Genomic DNA, 24,464 nt, shown 5'->3' on the forward strand with positions numbered 1-24,464 from the left:
ATTTCAGACTTGTGATTCAATAAGTAAATACTCTTGTATCTACTCAAATCGTCAGTGAAGTAAGAACATAATGATATCCACTACGTGCCTCAGCACCCATTGGACTGCATACATCAAAATGTATCACTTCCAACAAGTTACTATCTTATTTCATCTCAATGAAAACAAGGCCTTGCTCATGTGGTATGATTTGCATGTCACTAGTGATTCGAAATCAGGTGAGTACAAAGATCCATTGGCATGGAGCCTCTTCATGCAATTTATACTAACATGACTCAAGTGGCAGTGCCACAAGTAAGTGGTACTATCATCATTAACTCGTATCTTTTGGCACCAATATCATGAACATGTGTAACACTACGATCGAGATTCAATAAACCATTGAAGGTGAATATTCAAGAAAATAGAGTAACCATTATTCTCCTTAAATAAATAATCGTATTGCAATAAACACGATCCAATCATGTTCATGCTTAACGCAAGCACCAAATAACAATTATTTAGGTTTAACACCAATCCCGATGGTAGAGGGAGCGTGCGACGTTTGATCATATCAACCTTGGAAACACTTCCAACACGTATCGTCACCTCGCCTTTAGCTAGTCTCCGTTTATGCCGCAGCTTTCATTTCGTGTTACTAATCACTTAGCAACCGAACCGGTATCCAATACCCTCATGCTACTAGGAGTACTAGTAAAGTACACATCAACATCATGTATATCAAATACACTTCTTTCGACTTCTGCCAGCCTTCTTATCTACCAAGTATCTAGAGTTGCTCCGCCTCAGTGACTGTTCCCCTCATTACAGAAGCACTTAGTCTCGGGTTTGGGTTTAATCTTGGGTCTCTTCATTGGTGCAGCAACTGTTTTGTCGTTTCACGAAGTATCCCTTCTAGCCCTTGCCTTTCTTGAAACTTAGTGGTTTTACAAACCATCAACTATTGACGCTCCTTCTTGATTTCTACTTTCGCAGTGTCAAACATCGCAAATCGCTCAAGGATCATTGTATGTATCCTTGATATGTTATAGTTCATCACGAAGCTCTCACAGCTTGGTGGTAGTGACTTTGGAGAACTATCACTCTCTCATCTGGAAGATTAACTCCCACTTGATTCAAGCGATTGTCGTACTCAGACAATCTGAGCACACGCTCAACGATTGAGCCTTTCTCCTTTACTTTGTGGACAAAGAATCTTGTCGGAGGTCTCATACCTCTTAACAAGGGCACAAGCATGAAATCACAATTTCATCTCTATAGAACATCACTTATGTTCCGTGACGTTTTACAACGTTTTCGGCGCCTTGCTTCTAAGCCATTAAGTATTTTGCACTGAACTATCGTGTAGTCATCAGAAACGTGTATGTCGGATGTTCATAGCATCCACAGACGACGCTCGAGGTGCAGCACACCAAGTGGTGCATTAAGGACATAATCCTTCTGCGCAACAACGAGGACAATCCTCGGTTTTACAGACCCAGTCTGCAAAGTTTTGCTACTATCAATTTTCAACTAAATTTTCTCTAGGAACATATAAAAACAGTAGAGCTATAGCGCAAGCTACATCGTAATTCGCAAAGACCATTAGACTATGTTCATGACAATTAGTTCAATTAATCATATTACTTAAGAACTCCCACTCAAAAAGTACATCTCTCTAGTCATTTGAGTGGTACATGATCCAAATCCACTATCTCAAGTCCGATCATCACGTGAGTCGAGAATAGTTTCAGTGGTAAGCATCTCTATTCTAATCATATCAACTATACGATTCATGCTCGACCTTTCGGTCTCATGTGTTCCGAGGCCATGTCTGCACATGCTAGGCTCGTCAAGCTTAACCCGAGTGTTCCGCGTGCGCAACTGTTTTGCACCCGTTGTATGTGAACGTTGAGTCTATCACACCCGATCATCACGTGGTGTCTCGAAACGACGAACTGTAGCAACGGTGCACAGTCGGGGAGAACACAATTTCGTCTTGAAATTTTAGTGAGAGATCACCTCATAATGCTACCGTCGTTCTAAGCAAAATAAGGTGCATAAAAGGATTAACATCACATGCAATTCATAAGTGACATGATATGGCCATCATCACGTGCTTCTTGATCTCCATCACCAAAGCACCGGCACGATCTTCTTGTCACCGGCGTCACACCATGATCTCCATCATCATGATCTCCATCAACGTGTCGCCATCGGGGTTGTCGTGCTACTCATGCTATTACTACTAAAGCTACATCCTAGCAAAATAGTAAACGCATCTGCAAGCACAAACGTTAGTTATAAAGACAACCCTATGGCTCCTCCCGGTTGCCGTACCATCGACGTGCAAGTCGATATTAACTATTACAACATGATCATCTCATACATCCAATATATCACATCACATCGTTGGCCATATCACATCACAAGCATACCCTGCAAAAACAAGTTAGACGTCCTCTAATTTTGTTGTTGCATGTTTTACGTGGTGACCATGGGTATCTAGTAGGATCACATCTTACTTACGCAAACACCACAACGGAGATATATGAATTGCTATTTAACCTCATCCAAGGACCTCCTCGGTCAAATCCGATTCAACTAAAGTTGGAGAAACCGACACTTGCCAGTCATCTTTGAGCAACGGAGTTACTCGTAACGATGAAACCAGTCTCTCGTAAGCGTACGAGTAATGTCGGTCCAAGCCGCTTCAATCCAACAATACCGCGGAATCAAGAAAAGACTAAGGAGGGCAGCAAAACGCACATCACCGCCCACAAAAACTTTTGTGTTCTACTCGAGAAGACATCTACGCATGAACCTAGCTCATGATGCCACTGTTGGGGAACGTCGCATGGGAAACAAAAAATTTCCTACGCGCACGAAGACCTATCATGGTGATGTCCATCTACGAGAGGGGATGAGTGATCTACGTACCCTTGTAGACCGTACATCAGAAGCGTTAGTGAACGCGGTTGATGTAGTGGAACGTCCTCACGACCCACGATCCGCCCCGCGAACAATCCCGCGATCAGTCCCACGATCTAGTACCGAACGGACGGCACCTCCGCGTTCAGCACACGTACAGCTCGACGATGATCTCGGCCTTCTTGATCCAGCAAGAGAGACGGAGAGGTAGAAGAGTTCTCCGGCAGCGTGACGGCGCTCTGGAGGTTGGTGATGACCTTGTCTCAGCAGGGCTCCGCCCGAGCTCCGCAGAAACGCGATCTAGAGGAAAAACCGTGGAGGTATGTGGTCGGGCTGCCGTGGAAAAGTCGTCTCAAATCAGCCCTAAAACCTCCGTATATATAGGTGGGAGGGAGGGGAGGAGGCAGCCTAAAAACCTAAAGGTTTGGCCGAAATTGGAGGTGGAGGAGTCCTACTCCAATCCTACTTGGAGTAGGATTCCACCTTCCCACTTGGAAACTCTTTCCACCTTGTGTTTTTTCCTTCTCAAACCTTATGGGCCTTAGTGGGAACTTATTCCAGCCCACTAGGGGCTGGTTTATCTCTTCCCATAGCCCATGAGACCCCTTGGGGCGTGACACCCCTCCTGATGGTCCCCGGCACCCCTCCCGGCACTCCCGGTACACTACCGATGAGCCCGAAACTTTTCCGGTAATGCACGAAAACCTTCCGGTAACCAAACGAGGTCATCCTATATATCAATCTTCGTTTCCGGACCATTCCGGAAACCCTCGTGACGTCCGTGATCTCATCCGGGACTCCGAACAACATTCGGTAACCAACCATATAACTCAAATACGCATAAAACAACGTCGAACCTTAAGTGTGCAGACCCTGCGGGTTCGAGAACTATGTAGACATGACCCGAGAGACTCCTCGGTCAATATCCAATAGCGGGACCTGGATGCCCATATTGGATCCTACATATTCTACGAAGATCTTATCGTTTGAACCTCAGTGCCAAGGATTCATATAATCCCGTATGTCATTCCCTTTGTCCTTCGGTATGTTACTTGCCCGAGATTCGATCGTCAGTATCCGTATACCTATTTCAATCTCGTTTACCGGCAAGTCTCTTTACTCGTTCCGTAATACAAGATCCCGTAACTTACACTAAGTCACATTGCTTGCAAGGCTTGTGTGTGATGTTGTATTACCGAGTGGGCCCCGAGATACCTCTCCGTCACACGGAGTGACAAATCCCAGTCTCGATCCATACTAACTCAACGAACACCTTTGGAGACACATGTAGAGCATCTTTATAGTCACCCAATTACGTTGCGACGTTTGATACACACAAAGCATTCCTCCGGTGTATGTGACTTATATGATCTCATGGTCATAGGAACAAATACTTGACACGCAGAAAACAGTAGCAACAAAATGACACGATCAACATGCTACGTCTATTAGTTTGGGTCTAGTCCATCACATTATTCTCCTAATGATGTGATCCTGTTATCAAGTGACAACACTTGCCTATGGCCAGGAAACCTTGACCATCTTTGATCAACGAGCTAGTCAACTAGAGGCTTACTAGGGACAGTGTTTTGTCTATGTATCCACACAAGTATTGTGTTTCCAATCAATACAATTATAGCATGGATAATAAACGATTATCATGAACTAAGAAATATAATAATAACTAATTTATTATTGCCTCTAGGGCATATTTCCAACAGTCTCTCCATCGACACCACGACGTCGTGCTGCTGGAGTTCTTCCCCAACCTCTCCCTCCTCCTTGCTGGATCAAGGTGCGGGAGACGTCACCGGGCTGCACGTGTGTTGAACGCGGAGGTGTCGTAGTTCGGCACTAGATCGGAATCACTGCGAGTACGACTCCATCAACCGCGTTCTAGCAACGCTTCCGCTTAGCGATCTTCAAAGGTATGAAGATGCTCTTACCCCTCTCTCATTGCTGGTCTCTCCATAGGAAGAGCTGAATATGCGTAGGAAAATTTTGAATTTATGCTACGTTACCCAACATCCTCTTCAAGGGAAAAACCAAGGCAAGCAAGTCTCCGTCAACGTGTCAATTTCTGGTGCTGTTGTTTGAGAAGTAGCACCACGTTGAGTCATCGACGATGAATCTGAGGGAACTGAAGAGGATCTCTTCGCCGAGTGTCATCATGTTGACGAAAATGTGATAAATCTCCAACTGCGCTGGATTTGCTAGACGGGCAACCCCACAGTGGGCTCTAACTGTCGTGGGAAAGACCCTGACAATAGTTCCTAGGGGTACGAATGAAGGGGCGAAGTCTAACTAGGCGCAACAGATGCACTCGGATTGACAAGTTCAGGCCCCACTCGCAAGTGGTAACAACCCTACGTCTAGAGCCCTCAGGCTGATGTTTTGTTATGGGGGTGCCAAAGATTACAAAGTGGCGATCCCTTGAGCTGGAGCCCGGGAATGGCTTATATAGTTGCAACCATGATGGACCGAGCTTCATTACAAGGAAATTAATGTTAATAAAGAGGGAAGTTACTAGAAACGGCAACTTTAACCCTCGGCGTTACTGGTAACGTGACTCTTCACAGCACTTGATGTGATGGATTCAGTTCTTAGCCGTTGCAGCCTCTTCGGTGCCTTCACCTTGTCGTGGTCCTTGTGCCAGGATGCGTCCGACTAACACAAGGTGGTCAGAGTGACTCCAGGCAGGCCGATTAACGGTTGCTGAATCGAGTGAGGTCGAGGCTGTACCGGTGACTTTAAGGACACTGGTGTCCGTAAGGGGTCCTAGGTAGGCCTAAGGTGGCAGGTGCGTAGGCCTACCCCTAATGTACAACCCCATCAAGGGCCATGTCCAAGCTTGCACTTTCAAACTTGAGGTCGTGGCTTCCCAAGATCTCTGGATTTGGCATGCTTTCTTTGGCATGCTTTCTTCGGCATGTCCGTATCTCACAACAATATCAATGTGGTTCAACGCTCTCCGGTGTTTGCTAGGATGGCAGAAGGCAATTTCCGGGAGGTCAATGTTGAGATCAATGGCCACCAATACACCAATGGATACTATCTAGCTGACGGTATCTATCCACAGTGGTATACTCTTGTGAAGACAATCCTCAATCACATAGGAGAGAAAAGAAAAAGATTTTCCCAAGAGCAAGAGAGTGTTAAAAAAGATATAGGACATGCCTTTGGCGTTCTTCAATCTCGATGGGGCATCGTTCAATGTCTTGCTAGAACATGGAGCACGAAAAAAATATGGGAGGTGATAACAGTTTGTGTGATCATGCACAATATGATCAAAGAGGATGAACGTCTGAAACGTCTCTCTAATCAAGGGTTTGAGTTTCCGGATGACAATGTTGTGCGTGAGCATGAAGAAGAGGTAGCATTTACACATTTCGTTGAGTTTATCATAAGATGCGTGATTAAAGTACTTACACGCAGCTGCAAAATGATTTGGTTGAGTATATGTGATCTCATGTTGATAATCAGGACATATATATTGGCAACCTTTCCTTTTAAATGTACTAACTATGAAGTATTTTTGTAATCCTTGAACTATGTAATGTTTTGTATTAAACATTTATTAATCTAAAACATTTATAATATTTGTTAAAGAGATTAAAAAATAGTTGTAAGTCTACCGTATGGATGAAAAATAGGTTGATGCATTGGACGCTCGGCTGATATATACTAAGAATAGTAAGCCCGCAAGGATTCCATTTTTCTAGTTTTTTGAACTTTTTTACCATAGCTGTAAAACCGACACGTGTGCCTCGGATGTTACTCTCCCTCTGATCGTTGCCTTCCATCTAAACTGCTTTGATCAATTAACACTGAAATTTGTCTGGTAGTATTGATGTGAGAGATGGGTAGTGCATAGTACATAGTGCATGTGACCAGGGGGCCGGTCCTGGGATTTTGGGGGCCCGGGGCGAAAAGTAAACACAAGTATTTTAAAATTTAAAAAATGATAATGTATTTATATACAAAGTTAATGAAGATGTTATCAGAAAAAGGGACACATATCGTCTCTAAAAATGTGTTGCCGAAGTAGTTGTTAGGCACGGTGCAGTCTCCTCTCGGCGACTTGCTTCTCAGTGTGCTCTGAGATGCGATGATGAGGCGTATTCGAAGATCAAGTGTTGGTCGTAGCAAGCCAGACAAACGGCGATCAAGTGTTGGTCGCAGCAAGCCAGACAAACGGCGATCACATACGAGATAAACGAAACTGCTTTTAACATACAACAAGCTAAACTGTGCTTGCAAGGTGAGGGCGAAAACTTAAAGCTTTAGTGTGGTGTAACCGGTAGGATGGAGAGAAAAAAAATATGGCATAAAATGCTAAATTTGCTAGATGTGCACTATGATCTGCCTATGCCAATATATTTAAACGAAAATGGATTATAAAAAATGATGGTCATCAATTTGGAACTTGTAATCAAGCTTCAAAAATAAATGAATTATTATATTAATACAAAGTTGTGATGTCAAGGACTGCTTTATTATCGCCAAGCCAAACTTGTTTTAGGCCATCTGGCCATGGATGCCACTCTTATCCCGGTTAGGCATTTACGGTACTCCAAATGACAACGGATAAGCACACAAGTATCTCACTTTATCATTAATTCCATCTTAAAAACAAACAATTATATTTAAAAATTAGAGAAGAATTCCTGCCCAACCTCACTAATATGGCCACCACCACTTAACCATCAACCAGCGTTAAGAAGAAGAAAAAGAGGCCCAAAGCCCAGTTACCCACATCGCTAAAGAAAATGTTTCAGTCTTCTTCCTCCTCGCACACACCTGCTATGAAGGTCCCTTAGATTTTAATGGCGTCTTCGATGGCAGTTGGGATTGAGATACTTCACCCTCGCACACATCTGCTATGAGGGCCCCTTATATATGGGGGCCCGGGGCGGCCGCCGTTCGCCCCCCTCGGGGCCGGGCCTGCATGTGACATGGATTGTTTTTCTTTTACTATAACTATAAAAAATGATTTTCTATAGCCTGACGCGTGGGAAGAAGTATTTCTGGGCATGCTCCCTTTTTACTTAGTTTTGACTACGTGTGACATATTTGCTCCCACTTTGATTGCATGGTTTACCACGTGTCAACTTTTAAGCCTCGTGGTCTCTTCTGGTTATTTCTATTGTGATGTTTCTTTCAAGACATGGCTGATCTCTTTATTTCTGCACATCGATCTTTTTACTTGGCCTACATGTGTCCCAGATGAATTGCGTAGGAATATTTAGAGTCTAACTGAAGCATGTCAATGAACCACTATATAAATTTTGTTCTCGGTCAATAGGTATATTGTTAGAGTTGTGTCGAATATGGTGTACAAGGTAGGTTACAGTTGGACTCTGAGTAGTATTGTGTTTAAACAGGATATGGAGTCGTGTCCTCATAGGACACTTCTATCCTAGGCCTCTCATATATAACGGGAGTAGACATACGATGTAACCTATGCCAACATAATAGCACGGGTACGCGGGGGAGCCGGCGACGTGTGCCGGCGCCCGGGCGACCGAGGTGCGGTATTGTGACGGTGTCACGGGGAGGAGCGCTCGTAGTCAGGCCTCGGTGATGTAGCCATTTCGGTGAACCTCGTTAACAAATCTGGGTGTCGTGCTTGTGTGATTTCTTGGTCCTCGGTAGATCGACGGAAAGCATCGGATTATTCTAACAAGTGGTATCATGAGTAAGGTTCGATTTGAAGTTGTGGTCGTTGATCTAGAGGTGATGATGTCAAATGTTGCGAAAGAAATCAGTTTGATCCACGGTGTGTCGGGCGATCGGGAGCGATGTCGTGATAGTCGACGAGAAAGCCAAGACGATCAATGGAATTTTCTAAAGCAGCACATGTCGGCGAGTACAAGAAGCAATCCGGAGCGGGCAGGGTCATCGGCTTGTGTGCGTACGCTGGAGGTAGATCCTTGCGGATCAGATCGGCTCAGGGCATGCGGCGGCGTGCAGCAGCTGAAGACCGGAAGAAGCAGCGGAACTGTTCGGCAGGTACGACGGCAGCGGATCGGAGTAAATCGATGGCGGCTGCAAACCGTGCCACGCATGGACCAAGAGGCGTGCAGCAGGTTCGTGCGCATGGCGACTGGCGACCTGGCAGCGGCAGGATAGATCGGATGCGACACATCGCGTGAGTCCGAACGCGTGGCCGGGTGGCGCGTAGGTCGAGGCACAGAGGCAGGGTCGCTGAACCCCAGGATGGGCCTGCATGTTCCAAAGGCGGGCATAGGCTGGTCCATGGGGCAACGCTGACAGGCCAAGGGAGAGTGAGCTGAGCTGGGACGTGGAGAGCTGTGTATGCATTGTTCGTGATTTGTTTGATGGAAAAAAAGGGAAGCTACATAGTAACAGGCTAAAGCTAGTCACTGGGAGGAAATAGGAAGCCTAATGGACCTACAACCTATGAGAGCACATGATGGAGTTGGAGATTTTAGATCTTTTGATCTTCATGGATAAGTGCACACGGGAAGGCTTATGTGGTGGATTTCGGTTTTATTTTTTGCATACACGTGTTGTGTATAGGGATGATAGCGTAAGGGTTTGTGGTGCGCGTGGCGAGGACGACGTCGTGTATAAGACTTAAAGGAGTCGGGAGCGCGTCGTGATGGGATCATGCATACACATGGCGTCCAACAATGCACGGAGTGCGGACGGACACGACGCAAGGTGGGGCATGGTTCCAGTCGGATAATTTTCGCCTGGATTGAACTAGACTGTTTGACGGATCGACGGGAATGTCGGTCAAACCAGAAGACGGCGGTGATTTCAGCGACGACGACATAAGAGCGTGATGCTGATGGTGGCCGATTTTTGGGGCGTGGAAACACGTGGTGCAGGCCTGAGGGCTTGTGCGGCTTCGACGGACTATGGCGCAGGATTGATTCAAGGCGATGTACACATGAGAGCTTGAAGTCAAGGAGGCGCGGGGTAGCATGGCCAGCTACATGGAGTCATTTCGAAGGTGGAGCTGGAGTCTAGTGGAAGACTTCACTTTGTATTGATGGATGGGCTACGACGTAAATGCATGGAGAGTCGAAGCCTATTTCAGTGGGATAGTGAGAGACACGTGGATCGGACTAGGTACCAGTGGTCTGATGGAGACGTGACACTCGGCATCGGTCGGTGATGATCGGTGGTTCTCTGCAGTGGGGGTTGAGTGGTGTGGGTTCGCGACCTTGGAGACTCGACCAGGACTGCAGAGGCTCGACGCGGTGATAGCGGCGAGGCGTGCGGTAAGCATGGGACACAGCGACAGACCAATGCACTGGTTGTCATACATGTGGTCACACAAATTGTGAAATGGGTGCTGAAGCAGTGTTGGCGAGTATCGGATTCAAGTTGGTGGTTGGGTCTATCGGTGTCGGTTTGTTGGACGGGAGTTGACAATGGAGAATCTGAGAAAGTGAAGGGAAGTCTGAATTTTCATAAGCGGAGAGAGTACATGGCCGTATATTCTGTAGGGTTTAGTGCACATGGCAAAGTGTGTATGACAAGTACAGAAGGAGGCGGAGTGTTATAGCTGTGGGACATGTCAGAGACTATCCGGAAAAAGGGTGAGATAGCTACGAATTAGACTCAGGGTGACACAAGGCGACGTTGAAATTCCTTCAAGTTTCATACGGACGGTCAAGAAAGAGCAAGGATGTTGAGTTCAGGTAACTCTTATTTGTGGCATTCAATTTGTGGGTTGTTCACTTTCACACAGGTCAATGATCAGTGTGTGATGGCGTTGAATGGATACTCCGGAAGTTGAGAGCACAAAGTAGAGTAATGAGGAACTTAACTTTGCTCGAGGGTTGACTGTGAAGAAGACGAGAAGGGACTACAGTTGCAGGTGGAGTCACATGGAGTCTAGAAGTAGCAGTAGTGCTCATGGCGTATCTCAAGTCCAATGTACATGGAAGTTTGACGCATGGATGAACTCAAGGTGGTGGAGAATATTCGCCAAGGTGGAGTTTGTTAGAGTCGTGTCGAATATGGTGTACAAGGTAGGTTATAGTTGGACTCTGAGTAGTGTTGTGTTTAAACAGGATATGGAGTTGTGTCCTCATAGGACACTTCTATCCTAGGGCTCTCGTATATAACGGGAGTAGACATACGATGTAACCTATGCCACCTATGCCAACAAAATAGCACGGGTACGCGGGGGAGCCGGCGACGTGTGCCGGCACCCGGGCGGCCGAGGTGCGGTATTGTGACGGTGTCACGGGGAGGAGTGCCCGTAGTGAGGCCCCGGGGATGTAGCCATATCGGTGAACCTCGTTAACAAATCGGGGTGTCGTGCTTGTGTGATTGCTTGATCCTCGGTAGATCGACGGAAAGCCTCGGATTATTCTAACATATACATCTTTCCCTAAATTATGTACTCTCATGTCGCAACCGCCGCATCCTTCTCCATCCGCCTTCACCAACCCTCCTTATTATAGTTGCTAAGAGCATCTCTAGTAGAGCCCTCAAACTCTCAAACCCTTAAAAATAACCGTTTTTCTATAGTTTTCATCGGAAAAACGGCGTAGACTAGAACCCTTAAACCCTTAAACCCGTAAAAAAATTTAGAGGTCCAACCCTCAAACCCCTTCCCAGCCTGTAGAAGTGAGGGTTGGGAGGGAAAACTCCCCCCAACCCGCACTCCACTTCACACATCGCGCGGGAGGGAAAAACTGCCCCGCCTCCCAGCTCCTCCCGCGTTCGGCCGCCGCCGCGCCCTCGCCTGCCGCCGGGCCAGCCGCCCCGCCCGCCCCGGCCGCCGCGCCTACCCCCGCGCCCGCCCCGGCCGCCGCCGCACCCGCCGCGCCCGCCCCCACCACCGCCCCGCCCGCCCCCGCCCCGGCCACCGTGGCCGACGTGGTGGCGGCGACCCACGTCGGGGCCAAGCGGCGGCCGGCATGAGGTACAAGGAGATGGCCGCTTCCAAGGGCAAGCCTTTCCCATTTAAGCATGCTTGAACAATTCTTCAAACCTTTGACAAGTGGAAGTTGAGGGATCAAGAGACCGCACCCAAGAAGTCGGCAATATTTAGGATGGATGATAGTGAAGATGAGGAGAAGGAGAGGAACTTGGGCAAGCCCGAGGGAACCAAGAAGGGCAAGCAAAGGGTGAAGATGGAAGGAGAGGCATCAAGCCTAAGGGAGAAGATGGAGCATATGATGAAGGCAAGAGAGGAATTGGCAAGGAAGACATTGAAGACGAAGATTCTTATCATCGAGAAGAAGAAAGAGGTCAAGCTTGCACAAGTTGAAGCAAAACGTGAAGAAGCAAAGCGCAAGGCCGACTTGGAGGAGAGGATGATCAAGGTGAAAGAGGCAAAGGTATGAAAAGAACTCATGGTGAAAGAGAAGGAGCACATGATGATGTCCAAGAAGGACATGGATCAAGAACAATTGCAATGGTGGAAGGACTACAAGGAGGACATCGCAGAGAGGAAGAGGATATTCCGTGGTACATCCTCTACTCTTCGAGGTGACACTCCGATGAGCGGTGGTGGCGATGGCGGTGTGGATGACTCCACCACCGGCGACAATGGAGGTGCTTGATGGACGTGGAAGTGGTCTAGGAAATGGCGTCAAGTGTAACTTTTTGGTGATGGTGCTGATGAGAGGGGGAAGATGATGATTGTGTGATGTAAAAACTATTAAACCATGCATCAATGATCTTTATTTTCGTTTTTATTTGAAGCTTTATTATGTTTTTCTAGTGAAAATTATGCAATGCCAAATGATAGTTTTAAGGGTTGGGGTTGGGGCAAAGACTAAACCCTCAAACCCAACCCTTATATATTCCGTTATAAGGGTTGGGTTTGAGGGTTATAGTCTTTGCCCCTGTTTTTCAATTCTTAAAGTATCAAAAATGAGCAATTCTCAATCCTTAAAATTGGTTTTAGATTTAAGGGTTGGGGATTCTACTCGAGATGCTCTAAGCAGGCCCTCGTGTGGTGCGTTTCCAGTGTTGAGCGAGAGCTCTCATGGATTGGCACGTATTTTATTCCTTCGGTTGACACGCGTATATACCTGCTAAGCTGCATGTTTTTCTTAACTTTTTTTGAGAGAGATTTGCCGCTGGGGCCGAACATCTATGGCTGGGCCTCGCTCGCCTCTTCCCGATTCTTCTTCGCCGCCCACTGCACGCTCAGGTCCCTCGCCGGCTGCACCTGCCGTCCGATGCTGCTCTCCGCCGTCAGCCTTCAGTTCCTCTACTCCAGACTCTTTCAGTATCCAGCCTCTCTCCCTCGTGTCCACCTCACCACGTCCCCGTCAGCAGCTGCACCCCTACAGTTCTCCTGCCTCCGGCAAATACAGGAGTTTCGCTAATCTTAAGAGTTAAGACCACCATAGGTACTGATTTAATATCTCTCTCCCCCTCCCTCCCCCCCCTCTCTCTCTCTTTCTCTTTCTCAGATTAAGGAGCATTTCTATTATGTGTGTTGCACTGATTTGATTATATCTCTCAATATCTTCCTAGTTGCAGAGAAATTAGACAAGGAGCAGCCTTCACTCGAGATTGTTTCCCTAATTTGGTCAAGAAAAATTAAGGAGTAGGGATCCAATCTCTTCTAAAAATAAGGTGTAACTTGCAAGTCAATAGAGAGGACAAATTTCCTCATTTCATTGCTAGCTAAAACAAATAAAGAAACAGAAAACACATGTTTTCTTTTTGAACGAGAACCAGTAAACACATGCCGGTTGCGAAATATTGGTTGCTAACCAGTAACTAGATAATCTCTCACAAAAAGAAGATCTAGATAAACAAGGAAAGTAAATTCTTGAGTTTAAGAAATAGAGACACCAGGGAGGTAGATCAGTAGTACTACTAAATAGTAGAAGACGCCTAGAGGACAAGATGAAGAACCAAAGTCAATTCTCCTGCTTAAGAAAATTAGATACATGGGGAAGATTACTTAGCACATATTACAAACACACACCTCAGCTCGATTAGTACTCCTTCCTTTCCCCCTTTTTTTTGGAATGAATGAACAAACTTCATTGATATCTACTTCTTTGTTTTTATCAGTTAGATATCAACTGCCACTGATTTGTTACACTGGTCTAATTTTCAGTACCATTTTAATTATAATTGCTGCTATTGCATAACGCAGCCTGTTAGTATCAAACTGTCTCCTATGGAAGGTCCACTGCTAAGAAATTTGGAGAATGATACAGTCGACTTCAAGGTTACTGTCCAGATCAAAAGGATATGGGAACATTGGAGTGCCCGATTCCAGTACATGGTTGACCACAAAGTAAGGATAGTACCAGTTTTCCTATCTCACTGTTTATTTTATCCATCAGTATACTTTAAATCTCTTTTATTTGGGTCGGGAGGTACAGCAGAGGGATCAATACTAAGGACAAAATGGCCAAGTTTAAAATAAATTCCGTGATAGGTGGTGTTTACAATTCAGCGCTGCCATATATTTAAAGCGAGAGACAAGTAAAGAGCAGTAGATCACCCCTTCAGAATTAGCTTGCAGAATGTTGGCAGAGTCAGTTGTTTTGTTCCTGAGCTGCTTCCCTGCAATGTTTGGTTCATTCTTTGTCTAAAACTTTAGCTTATATTCGCATAAATCTGAACAGAAGTATGACATGAAAGTTGCTAATGCTTCAGGAAACAAGCTTCTCTGCAAAACTACCTATCTCTGTAGCTTATTTCAGCAGTAAAAATGCTTCTTCGCAACGTTGTTTTGTTCAGTATGTATTCAATGCTGCTGTTCGTATTTTTAGTGGACTGAAAAACTGCTCTTTGTATTTTCTAATGACTGAAAATGGGCTGAAAAGCTGCTGTTTGTTTTTGCTACGCAGCGCTGGGATGCCTGAAAAACTGCTATTTGTTTTTGTCCCATAACACTGGATGTCTGGTTCGTAAGTGTGGATGTTTTTTTTTTTTTTTTTTTTTGCTTTTACGTCGTTGCTGTCCGTTGGATAGTTGTTGAGGGCTGCTGCATAGCTGACATGCTTGATTATTATTTTCTGGGCGGAACAATAGAAGGATCGATCCCAAAAATAAGAATAAAGAGTTACAATAACAAGATCACTGAGGAAACGTTATAATTGGTACTTCAAAATTTATAGGGCTAGAGAAAAATACTCCCTCCGTCTCAAATTAAGTGACTTAAAAATGATTTAGTTTTATACTAACTTTACTACAAAGTTGATTCATTTTTTAGTCACTTAGGGCATCTTCAACAGTTTGTTGGTTAGCTTGTTGGTAAAATATATCATGTCATCAGCCAACACCTTAATATACAACTACTCCAATAGGTTGTATCTAGTTTGCCTAATAAGATGTGAGGTAATAAATAAGATGCTCTCTCATTCTACATTGGAGCTTGTGCAAGGGTGTTGGTTAATTTACATACAACCTTGTTCTATTTTCTCATTTATTGCGTGACACATCATTAAATTCTATGTGTTAAAATTACTAATAACTATCTTACAACCATTGAGGATGCCCTTATTTTGAGGAGACGGAGGAAGTACAAAATAATGGACCAGTCCTAGAGAACAGTGCTTGCTCAAAAAACTGTTGTCTAATAGAGTTTGCTTTCTTTGGAGCACAACGTGATCTAATCACTAGGAAAACTACAAACTGCGTTGCTGCTCTTGCCAAACGACGGACTGACTACCTCCACAACTACAAAGACTTCCTGGCAAAGAAATTATATACACAATTACACCGAACAGCAGATCTCTCTGGATGCCAACTTCTAATATTTCCAGGTACAATTAACAGAGCATGTACCATTGGCTCCACTTCAAATGGTCAATCAACCATTAATGACAAATACTGCACAATCTTATACTTCAACGCCAACACCAGAGACGGAATGGTTGAAAACAATCCAGTTGCAACTCCGCTATCTGGTGACCACAATCGTTATGAAAATGAAGCATTGAAACAACAACTGATGAGGTATACAAAATTGAACTGTTTTTTCCTATGTTGTACATATTCGGACTTTTCTGTATACTCATACAACTAATGAAATGTTTTCAGACGTTGTACAGGTCAACAATGTCACTAGGGTGTGCAATTCAGATTCTGAATTCTAATCAGCATGGTTTCAGTTGTGTATTATGAAAAATGTTATATGTATATTATGTGAAACCGCTCGATAAATAAAAGTTACTGCTCCCAAATTTCTTCCTAATCTCTATTCCATTTCATAACACCAAATGCTCACACGGGCTCTCTCACGGGCACGGCGTGCCGCGCCTATGCCTGCTAGTAGTATTTACGAAAGAGAGCGGACGCATACAGAATCGCGCGTCGCGCTTGGAATTACTCTGACCTCCAACAGAATGCAGAGAGCACGGCCCGAAAAGAAAGCAGCGGGACCTCCAGCAGAGTGCAGAGAGAAAGGCATGTTTCTGCTGCATGAATTGCAGGCAGGCAGCGATCGAGATGATCAGAGCCCGTCAGAACACAGAGTACTGAATGCGAAGCGGCAAAAAGCTGGCAGCCTGGCACGACGCGGCGCGGCGCGACACAATGATTACACGCCTCGATCGATCTATCCATTCCCAATTCCCTCATCCAGCCACCTCTCTCTGCTCTCTCCTGCAGAGTCCTGTGATGGTAAAAAGATTACCAGCTCGTGTTAGGCCACATCACCACATGTTCCCTTTTTTTTCCTTTCCAAATGGATCACTGTCCATGATTCTGTTAGTTTATACTAGAAAAAAGCCCGTGCATTGCAACGGGAAAGAAAATAACACACGCTTTTAATCCAATAACCAAATAACCACGACTCAAGACCTTAACAGGCCCACGTCTTTTAGTTTCACATGGAATCATATTTATGTTGCCGACAGTGGCCTCAGTACTCACACAACGATAATGTGTTTAAATGTGTTCAGTTTTAAAGTCTCTCTTTCTCTCTTTAAGCAAAACGTTCAATATGTTCTGTATGCTTAGTTACACAGAGGGAGTATACACTAATTCAATGTATATTTCATGAACAAATCAAGAAATAAAAGCATGGAAGAATATTGAGTACATGCATTCCAAACAATTCAAATTTATGTCTTGTGAACTCGATGTATATTTCATGAACAAATCAAGAAATAAAAGCATGGAAGAATATTGAGTACATGTATTCCAAACAATTCAAATTTATGTCTTGTGAACGTATATTATTAATGAACTGAGAATCACAAATGAATGCAAACACACTTAAGTAGCCAAAGATGTTTATTTAGGCTACACATCGAAATGCACACTATCGTACGTGAGTGGAAGAAATGAAGATGAACTAATCTAGAGGCCATCGGAGCAATCTTTTTTGTTCGCAGTCTAGTTTACTGGTATACGATGCATCCCATCATAGAAAATTGGCCTCTTCTACAAATAGTCAATTTCATCTTCTCCCGATTCCTATCTTTGTCTCTTGATTTGAATCATTATGGAAGAGAAAAGGTAAACAAAAAAAGAAAAAGGGAAAAAAAATTTCCTGTCTCTTGATGTGAACCAGCCTGATAGAAGAGAAAAGGTAAACAAAAAAATTAAAAAAAATTGAATCAGTATGGAAGAGAAAAGGTAAAAAAGGAAAAAATAAAAAAGAATTCCCGTCTCTTGATGTGAACCGCTCCTGGGAGCCGGAGCGGTACTACCGCTCCTGGGAGAGCAGTACTACCGATGATAAGAGGTAGTACCGCTCAAGGGAGCGGTACTACCGCTTAGGGGAGTGGTACTACCGCTCAGCCAGAGGGAGGCCGAGCCAGAGCCGAGGTAGAGCAACTAGTAGTACTACCACAAAATTCGACCACAAAAGTGTTTGCACTTGCGAGCAGCGGTACAGGCCAGCGGTACCAACAAAGCACTACCGCTCCGAGCGGTACTACCATGGGCCACCGGTACTACCACGGGCCCGGGTGGAATTACCGGTCATAAGAGATAGTACCACTCCTGGTAGAGGTACTATCGCTTGGAAATTTGGGGGAGGGGGTTGGTAGGGTAGAGAGCTCCATCGAAGCGGAAAAGGGGGTGAGAGGAAAGTGTACGTGATGATTTCACCAAGATTTTTTCAAAGCGGGCCCCCTCTTAATAGTACGACTTTTTTTACGACTCAAGTCCACCGACAACGAAGCGTAAGAAAGAAAACCGTCTTCACATCAAAACACCGAGGGGCAAGAATCGTCTTTGTGCAAACCGAGGAAGTACTTGAAAGGCTTATCGCACGCTATTATACCGCAAATATATTCTCATCAATCACCAACATTATTGGGGTAGAAATATTCCCTTACACCAAGTTTATATTAGTGATAATATGATTCTCACTAGCATATGAAAGTGACATATCATGAGACTTTCTAAATGCGGAACATGGTACCACTTTGAGTCACAAGTTTGCTAAAGGATTGTAGCAAAGTCCGTGTCACGCTCTGTTTTCTCTACCACTTTCTCTGTAATGCAAAAATCAGAGCTTGTTAAAACTTTTTCAAAACTTATGTTGTGGGTGCCATGTTTTTCGTTGTATGCTTGTGTGTTTGATCATGTGATGATAAAAATCCCATTTCACAATATTGAATTATTCCAAAGACCTTTTTCTTGTTTCTGATCAAGGTAAAACCCTACTTTTTCTTGACTTTCTATCCAAAGTTGGTGATCTGATTTTGACTTTATTTTAGTGCTCCAAAACCACAAAATAATTATTTTATGAATTATTTTTCTAATTTAATTGCATGTCCATTTCTGAGGCCAGAAATGGTATTTCTACATGAAAAAAAATACTTTTCTGTCTTAGAAAAACTGATTAAATTTGGAGATGATCACAAGGACATATATTTTCCATATATAAGATTTTAAACCCCTTTTTACATTATAATTATTTGAGTAAACCACTGAAAACCATTTCTGTCTGTTTTGACCTTTTGAAATATTACCAAAGGAAATATTCTCAATAAAATCCTAGAAAATTTCAGTAGTATCCCTAAGCCATATTTGTTGTCCACGCAAAGTTTCACCTTGATCCAAGGTGATTAAGGGTCCCAAATAACTATAAAACCCCTTCTGTCCAGATTGAAGTTAGAGCAACTCTACATAGCAAAGTTTGTCCAATGAAGATGAAACTTTGGAGGAGTGCCTAATACCTCAAATGAGGGTTCCACACCAAAAATGGGATTTGTGGGACTTAGTTTGCCTACACTCTCTTTGGAAGGGACGAATCTTGTCAAATGGTGGTGTTTTCAAGTTTACAAAGCTAAACTTGTCCAATGGAGCTCAAACTTGGTGAAACCCCATGTTTTAGCAACAAACCCAAACCTATTAAGTTGCAGCACCAGTGGTGGGGTGCAACTACCCCAAACCACTGTCGAGCACCTTCTAACAAATGGGTAAAAGCCCTCTTAGCCACAACTAAACCCAACCCCTTTGCTCCAAACTCTCAGATTAGGTGGCCAGTATCAATGCCCAACCCCAGTCAACTGGCCCCTTTCCGGTTCAAAGTAGAAATGCCAAAATCCCCAATCTAAGCTTCAGCTCAAAGCTGACAACACCTATATTCCTTGTCTCCCTTGACCAGCCGAAGCTCCCACGGGACCCCAACGGCTAGTCTCACTCCCAGCCAGTGCCAGGACATGCTAGACACGTCCAAAGCACCTCAGAGCGCACCAGCATTCCGTGGCATGCCAAAACTGCGCTCTGGGCGCGCTACAGGAAGCCATCGAGGTGGGGGCGACACCCTCGGCCATTTCCAGCCTCCCCCGAGGTGTCCAACCTCTTCCCCGACAACCCCTCTGCATTGAGCGACCATCAGGGCCCCTCCTCTCCCGTGTTAGAGCTCGTGCGATGCGTGCCCGCGCGCACCAGTATCGGCCAAAGTTCCGCGGCCACTGATGCTCGACTCATGTCTCTCTCCCTGTGTTGCAGATGGTTCTGGCAGTCCAAAACCACGTCCTGAGACCGTGGTTTCGACCCCAACTCTTCTCTGCACCCCCATGCGCGCCATGGTGAGTCACCGGCGCTCCCGAATTGGCTCACCTTCGCGAGCCTATTTATAGCCCTCCCCCTCGCTCCAGCACCCCTTAGACAACTTCGCCACGACCACTAGCACCTCCCTAGCCACCCCAGAAAGCTAGCAGAGCCCCGGTGCTCGATATCGACCGAGGCCCCTCCGCCTCGGAGCTTCGGTCGATCTACGGCTACACAACGGCTCCTGCGTTCCTCGACCCACCAAAATGATCCCCTCGACCTCAGGAAGCTTTCCCCCAACTTTCCCAAGCATTTCCGTGCCCCTAGCTACCCTCTCGACCACGTCCCAAAACTCCTCCGCTGCGGCCTCCTCGTCACCGGCGAACCCGTGCCTCTCCGTCGTTGTTCCGACCACCTGCAGGTAGGCGGCGACGAGCCGAACCCATTTCTGTCCTCGTTGCGGCTTGAGAACGTCGACAGCCTCGCGGGCGTGCTCCTCCTCCTCTCTCGCCAGAGGTAGGAGACGACCCCGATCGGTGTGCCCCACCTGTCGGTGGCCCACCTCCCTCTCCTTCGCTGCCCGCACGTCAGGTTCAAACCTGACGGCGCGGGCGCCTGGGCAGACTGTCGGCTGGCCTTTGGGCCGGCCCAGTTCCACGCCGAGCCAGGCCAGGAACCGTTGCCCATTTTCTTTTATTTTAAAAATGATTTTTCAAATATTTTTAGAAAAATATTTAACTAGTGTAAAAATATAATTTTTCCAGTGATATTCTTCTAAAAATATGTAGTATTTAACAAGACCATTGGTTGAATTTTCCAGCAACTATTCTGTTTTACAATAATAAAAAGGATTAAGTTGGAATAATTTTGCTTCTGTTTAGTTGATTTTAAAAATGTTCCTTCATTAGGAATAGAGGCAAATATTTTAAAAAATAACAACTTAGATTTATCAATAATAATCAACATTTCTAAAATGACTTTGTGATCTGTTTTTGAGTGAGTTACTTCTTATTTATTCTTTTGACGACGATAGAAAATCCGTGTGACGAGGGAATCCGAGCGGAAGACCTCGAAGACTCCGGATACCTACCTGACCAAGGCAAGCAACCCTTTGACCATGACTGAGCATATGTTATATTGCATGCTAGTGTAGCAAATGTTCCCGTTGCATATGATCATAAGTGCCGGTAAATCATTGATGTGATGTTACCGATGGCTCCCCCGAAGCACATGCATTAAGCTTGATCTTACCACCTATGAGGATCATGCTAGTATCATGTTGGCAAGTAATTCTAGAGTAAATAGCATGACCATGTTGTTGGTATAAGTCAAAGATTTATGAAAACCCCGTCGGGTGGCACTAATGCCCGAGGGTGAGGTTGAGTTAGGTGGCCACTTTTGGTGAAGTGGTGCATCGGGTATTTGTGTGAGTATGGTTTCGGAAATGGGATTAGATTTATGATGTGTCGATCGTCCAAACCTTACATGTACGACCACGTTACCCCTTATGGGACGGGGTTGTGTTGATTACTCTAGTCGATGCTAGAAAAGAGCGACATTACTAGTGGCGGGAGTGATGTGTGGTCACTCTCGTGATGGGGTCGTGCCAGGTAGGGCGACTATGCCATTTTTATGTGTTCCAGGCACACCGTTGGTCCCAGCATGGTTGATGCTGTCTAGAGTCGGTGCTCGTAAGACGTACATCATGTGGGATGGGTACCAATCGAGTGGACCTCTTTGTCTAGTATCGTCAGGGGAAAGGCATTGATCGGGTACTTACCTCGGGTATGTTATATACTGCGAGCCGTGGATGACACGGAAGTTTCCCGGATCTCGTGGGTCCAGCGTACTACATGTGCAGAGCGTAAAACTATTCGAATAGCCGTGTCCACGGTCAAGGACAGTTGGGTAATCCTTCTTAAACTACATCCAGTTGTTTCCGCATAAACCAAGTGTGTTTGTATGTGTTACATGGAGTTATTATGGAAGAAATGATATGAACAAGTTCGGTGACTTGGCATATAGGGTGAACCCGGATGGTTCAGCCTTCGGCAGATATATTGATATCTGTAACCTGTTCTTCAAAAGTGATTCTTTAACTTGACTTATAGTCTCCATCACGTTTCCTCACTTGGACAATCCTCTAATAATGATGATCATAAACTTTTATTTACTTACAACTCATGAAAGCTTGATATGACTCAATATGAATGCCTCTCTCGGTGTACCAAGATGTGCAATGATCTTGCCTGGCATGTATTCACCAATGTAATGGCTGCTGGCTTTGCCACAAATTCTATGTCAGCTCTAGATGATCATGCAAAGCAATATGATGATGAATGAACTAGTCATGTGATGTAATAGTGAAATTTGCATGGAAATATATCTCGGAATGGCTATGGAAATGCCATGATAGATAGGTATGGTGTCTGTTTTGAGTAAGATCAAAAGGTCTATGTGTGACAGAGCATATAATGGCACGAGGTTTGGATGCACCGACGAAATTTGCACTGATCCTTGAGGTGAGAATTGGCAATGCACGGTACCGAAGAGGCTAACAAAATATGAGCAGGTGAGTGGTACGTCCATTTTGACTCATGTTTTGTCACTGTTATTTTTAGTGTTTGTATGCAATATATAACTTCGTGGAGTAATTCTAATGCCTTTTCTCTCACAATATGCAAGGTTTACATCAAGAGGGAGAATGCCAGCAAATGGAATTCCGGACCTGAAAAAGCTACGCGAAAGATACATATCTACACATCTACAAATTGGTTGAAACTTCATGAAGATTTATTTTGGAATAAATAAAAAATACTGGAGGTAATAAGTACGAGAGGGGGGCTACCATGTGCCCACTAGGCACCAGGGCATGCCAGCTCCCCTGGCATGGCCTAGTGGGTAGTGGTGTTGGCGAACGTCGCAAGGGAAATAAAAAATTTCCTACGCGCACGAAGACCTATCATGGTGATATCCATCTACGAGAGGGGATTTTTGATCTACGTACCCTTGTAGATTGCACAGCAGGAAGCGTTAAGAAACGCGGTTGATGTAGTGGAACGTCCTCACGTCCCTCGATCCGCCCCGCGAACCGTCCCACGAACCGTCCCGCGATCTGTCCCACGATCCGCTCCGATCTAGTGCCGAACGGACGACACCTCCGCGTTCAGCACACGTACAGCTCGACGATGATCTTGGCCTTCTTAATCCAACAAGAGAGACGGAGAGGTAGATGAGTTCTCCGGCAGCGTGACGGCGCTTCGGAGGTTGGTGGTGATCTATCTCAGCAGGGCTCCGCCCGAGCTCCGCAGAAATACGATCTAGAGGAAAAACCATGGAGGTATGTGGTCGGGCTGCCGTGGCAAAGTTGTCTCAAATCAGCCCTAATGCCTCAGTATATATAGGAGGGAGGGGGAGGGACCTGCCTTGAGGCTCAAGGGAGCCTCAAGGGGTCGGCCTAAGGGGGTGGAGGAGTCCACCTCCAATCCTAGTCCAACTAGGATTGGAAGGTGGAGTCCTTCCCTTCCTTCCCACCTCCCCCTTTTTTTCTCTTTGATTTCTTTATCTCCTACGTATAGGGCCTCTTGGGCTGTCCCACGAGCCCACTAAGGTCTGGTGTGGCACCCCCTAAGGCCTATGGGCTTCCCCCGGGTGGGCTGCCCCCCCGGTGAACATCCGGAACCCATTCGTCACTCCCGGTACATTCCCGGTAATCTCGAAAACTTTCCGGTAATCAAATGAGGTCATCCATATATCAATCTTCGTCTCCGGACCATTCCGGAAACCCTCATGGCGTCCGTGATCTCATCCGGGACTCCGAACAACATTCGGTAACCAACCATATAACTCAAATACGCATAATACATCGCCGAACCTTAAGTGTGCAGACCCTGCGGGTTCGAGAACTATGTAGACATGACCAGAGAGACTCCTCGGTCAATATCCAATAGCGGGACCTGGATGCCCATATTGGATCCTACATATCCCCGAAGATCTTATCGGTTGAACCTCAGTGTCAAGGATTCATATAATCCCGTATGTCATTCCCTTTGTCCTTCGGTATGTTACTTGTCCGAGATTCGATCGTCGGTATCCGCATACCTATTTCAATCTCGTTTACCGGCAAGTCTCTTTACTTGTTCCGTAATACAAGATCCTGTGACATACCCTAAGTCACATTGCTTTCAAGGCTTGTGTGTGATGTTGTATTACCGAGTGGGCCCCGAGATACCTCTCCGTCACACGGAGTGACAAATCCCAGTCTTGGTCCATACTAACTCAACGGACACCTTCGAAGATACCTGTAGAGCATCTTTATAGTCACCCAGTTATGTTGTGACATTTGATACACATAAGGTATTCCTCCGGCGCTAGTGAGTTATATGATCTCATGGTCATAGGAATAAATACTTGACACGCAGAAAAACAGTAGCAACAAAATGACACGATCAACATGCTACGTTCATTAGTTTGGGTCTAGTCCATCACATGATTCTCCTAATGATGTGATCCCGTTATCAAGTAACAACACTTTCCTATGGTCAGGAAACCTTGACCATCTTTGATCAACGAGCTCGTCAACTAGAGGCTTACTAGGGACAGTGTTTTGTCTATGTATCCACACAAGT

At 45.3% G+C, this 24,464-nt stretch overlaps 1 long non-coding RNA gene across 3 annotated transcripts; it reads left to right on the forward strand.

The window, feature by feature from the left end:
• Nucleotides 1–12,965: 12,965 nt before the first annotated feature.
• On the forward strand, nucleotides 12,966–16,064 carry LOC123410597. Of its 3 annotated transcripts, none has more exons than XR_006613057.1 (4): nucleotides 12,966–13,262; nucleotides 14,024–15,644; nucleotides 15,745–15,837; nucleotides 15,922–16,064. It is a non-coding gene; the product is annotated as an uncharacterized LOC123410597 (long non-coding RNA). The 3 variants fall into 3 exon arrangements; XR_006613059.1 differs by having other exon boundaries at nucleotides 14,024–14,167; nucleotides 14,727–15,837; XR_006613058.1 differs by having other exon boundaries at nucleotides 14,024–15,837.
• The last annotated feature ends 8,400 nt before the right edge of the window (nucleotides 16,065–24,464 follow it).

Source organism: Hordeum vulgare, chromosome 7H, assembly GCF_904849725.1.
Source record: "Hordeum vulgare subsp. vulgare chromosome 7H, MorexV3_pseudomolecules_assembly, whole genome shotgun sequence".
NCBI classification, from domain to species: domain Eukaryota; kingdom Viridiplantae; phylum Streptophyta; class Magnoliopsida; order Poales; family Poaceae; genus Hordeum; species Hordeum vulgare.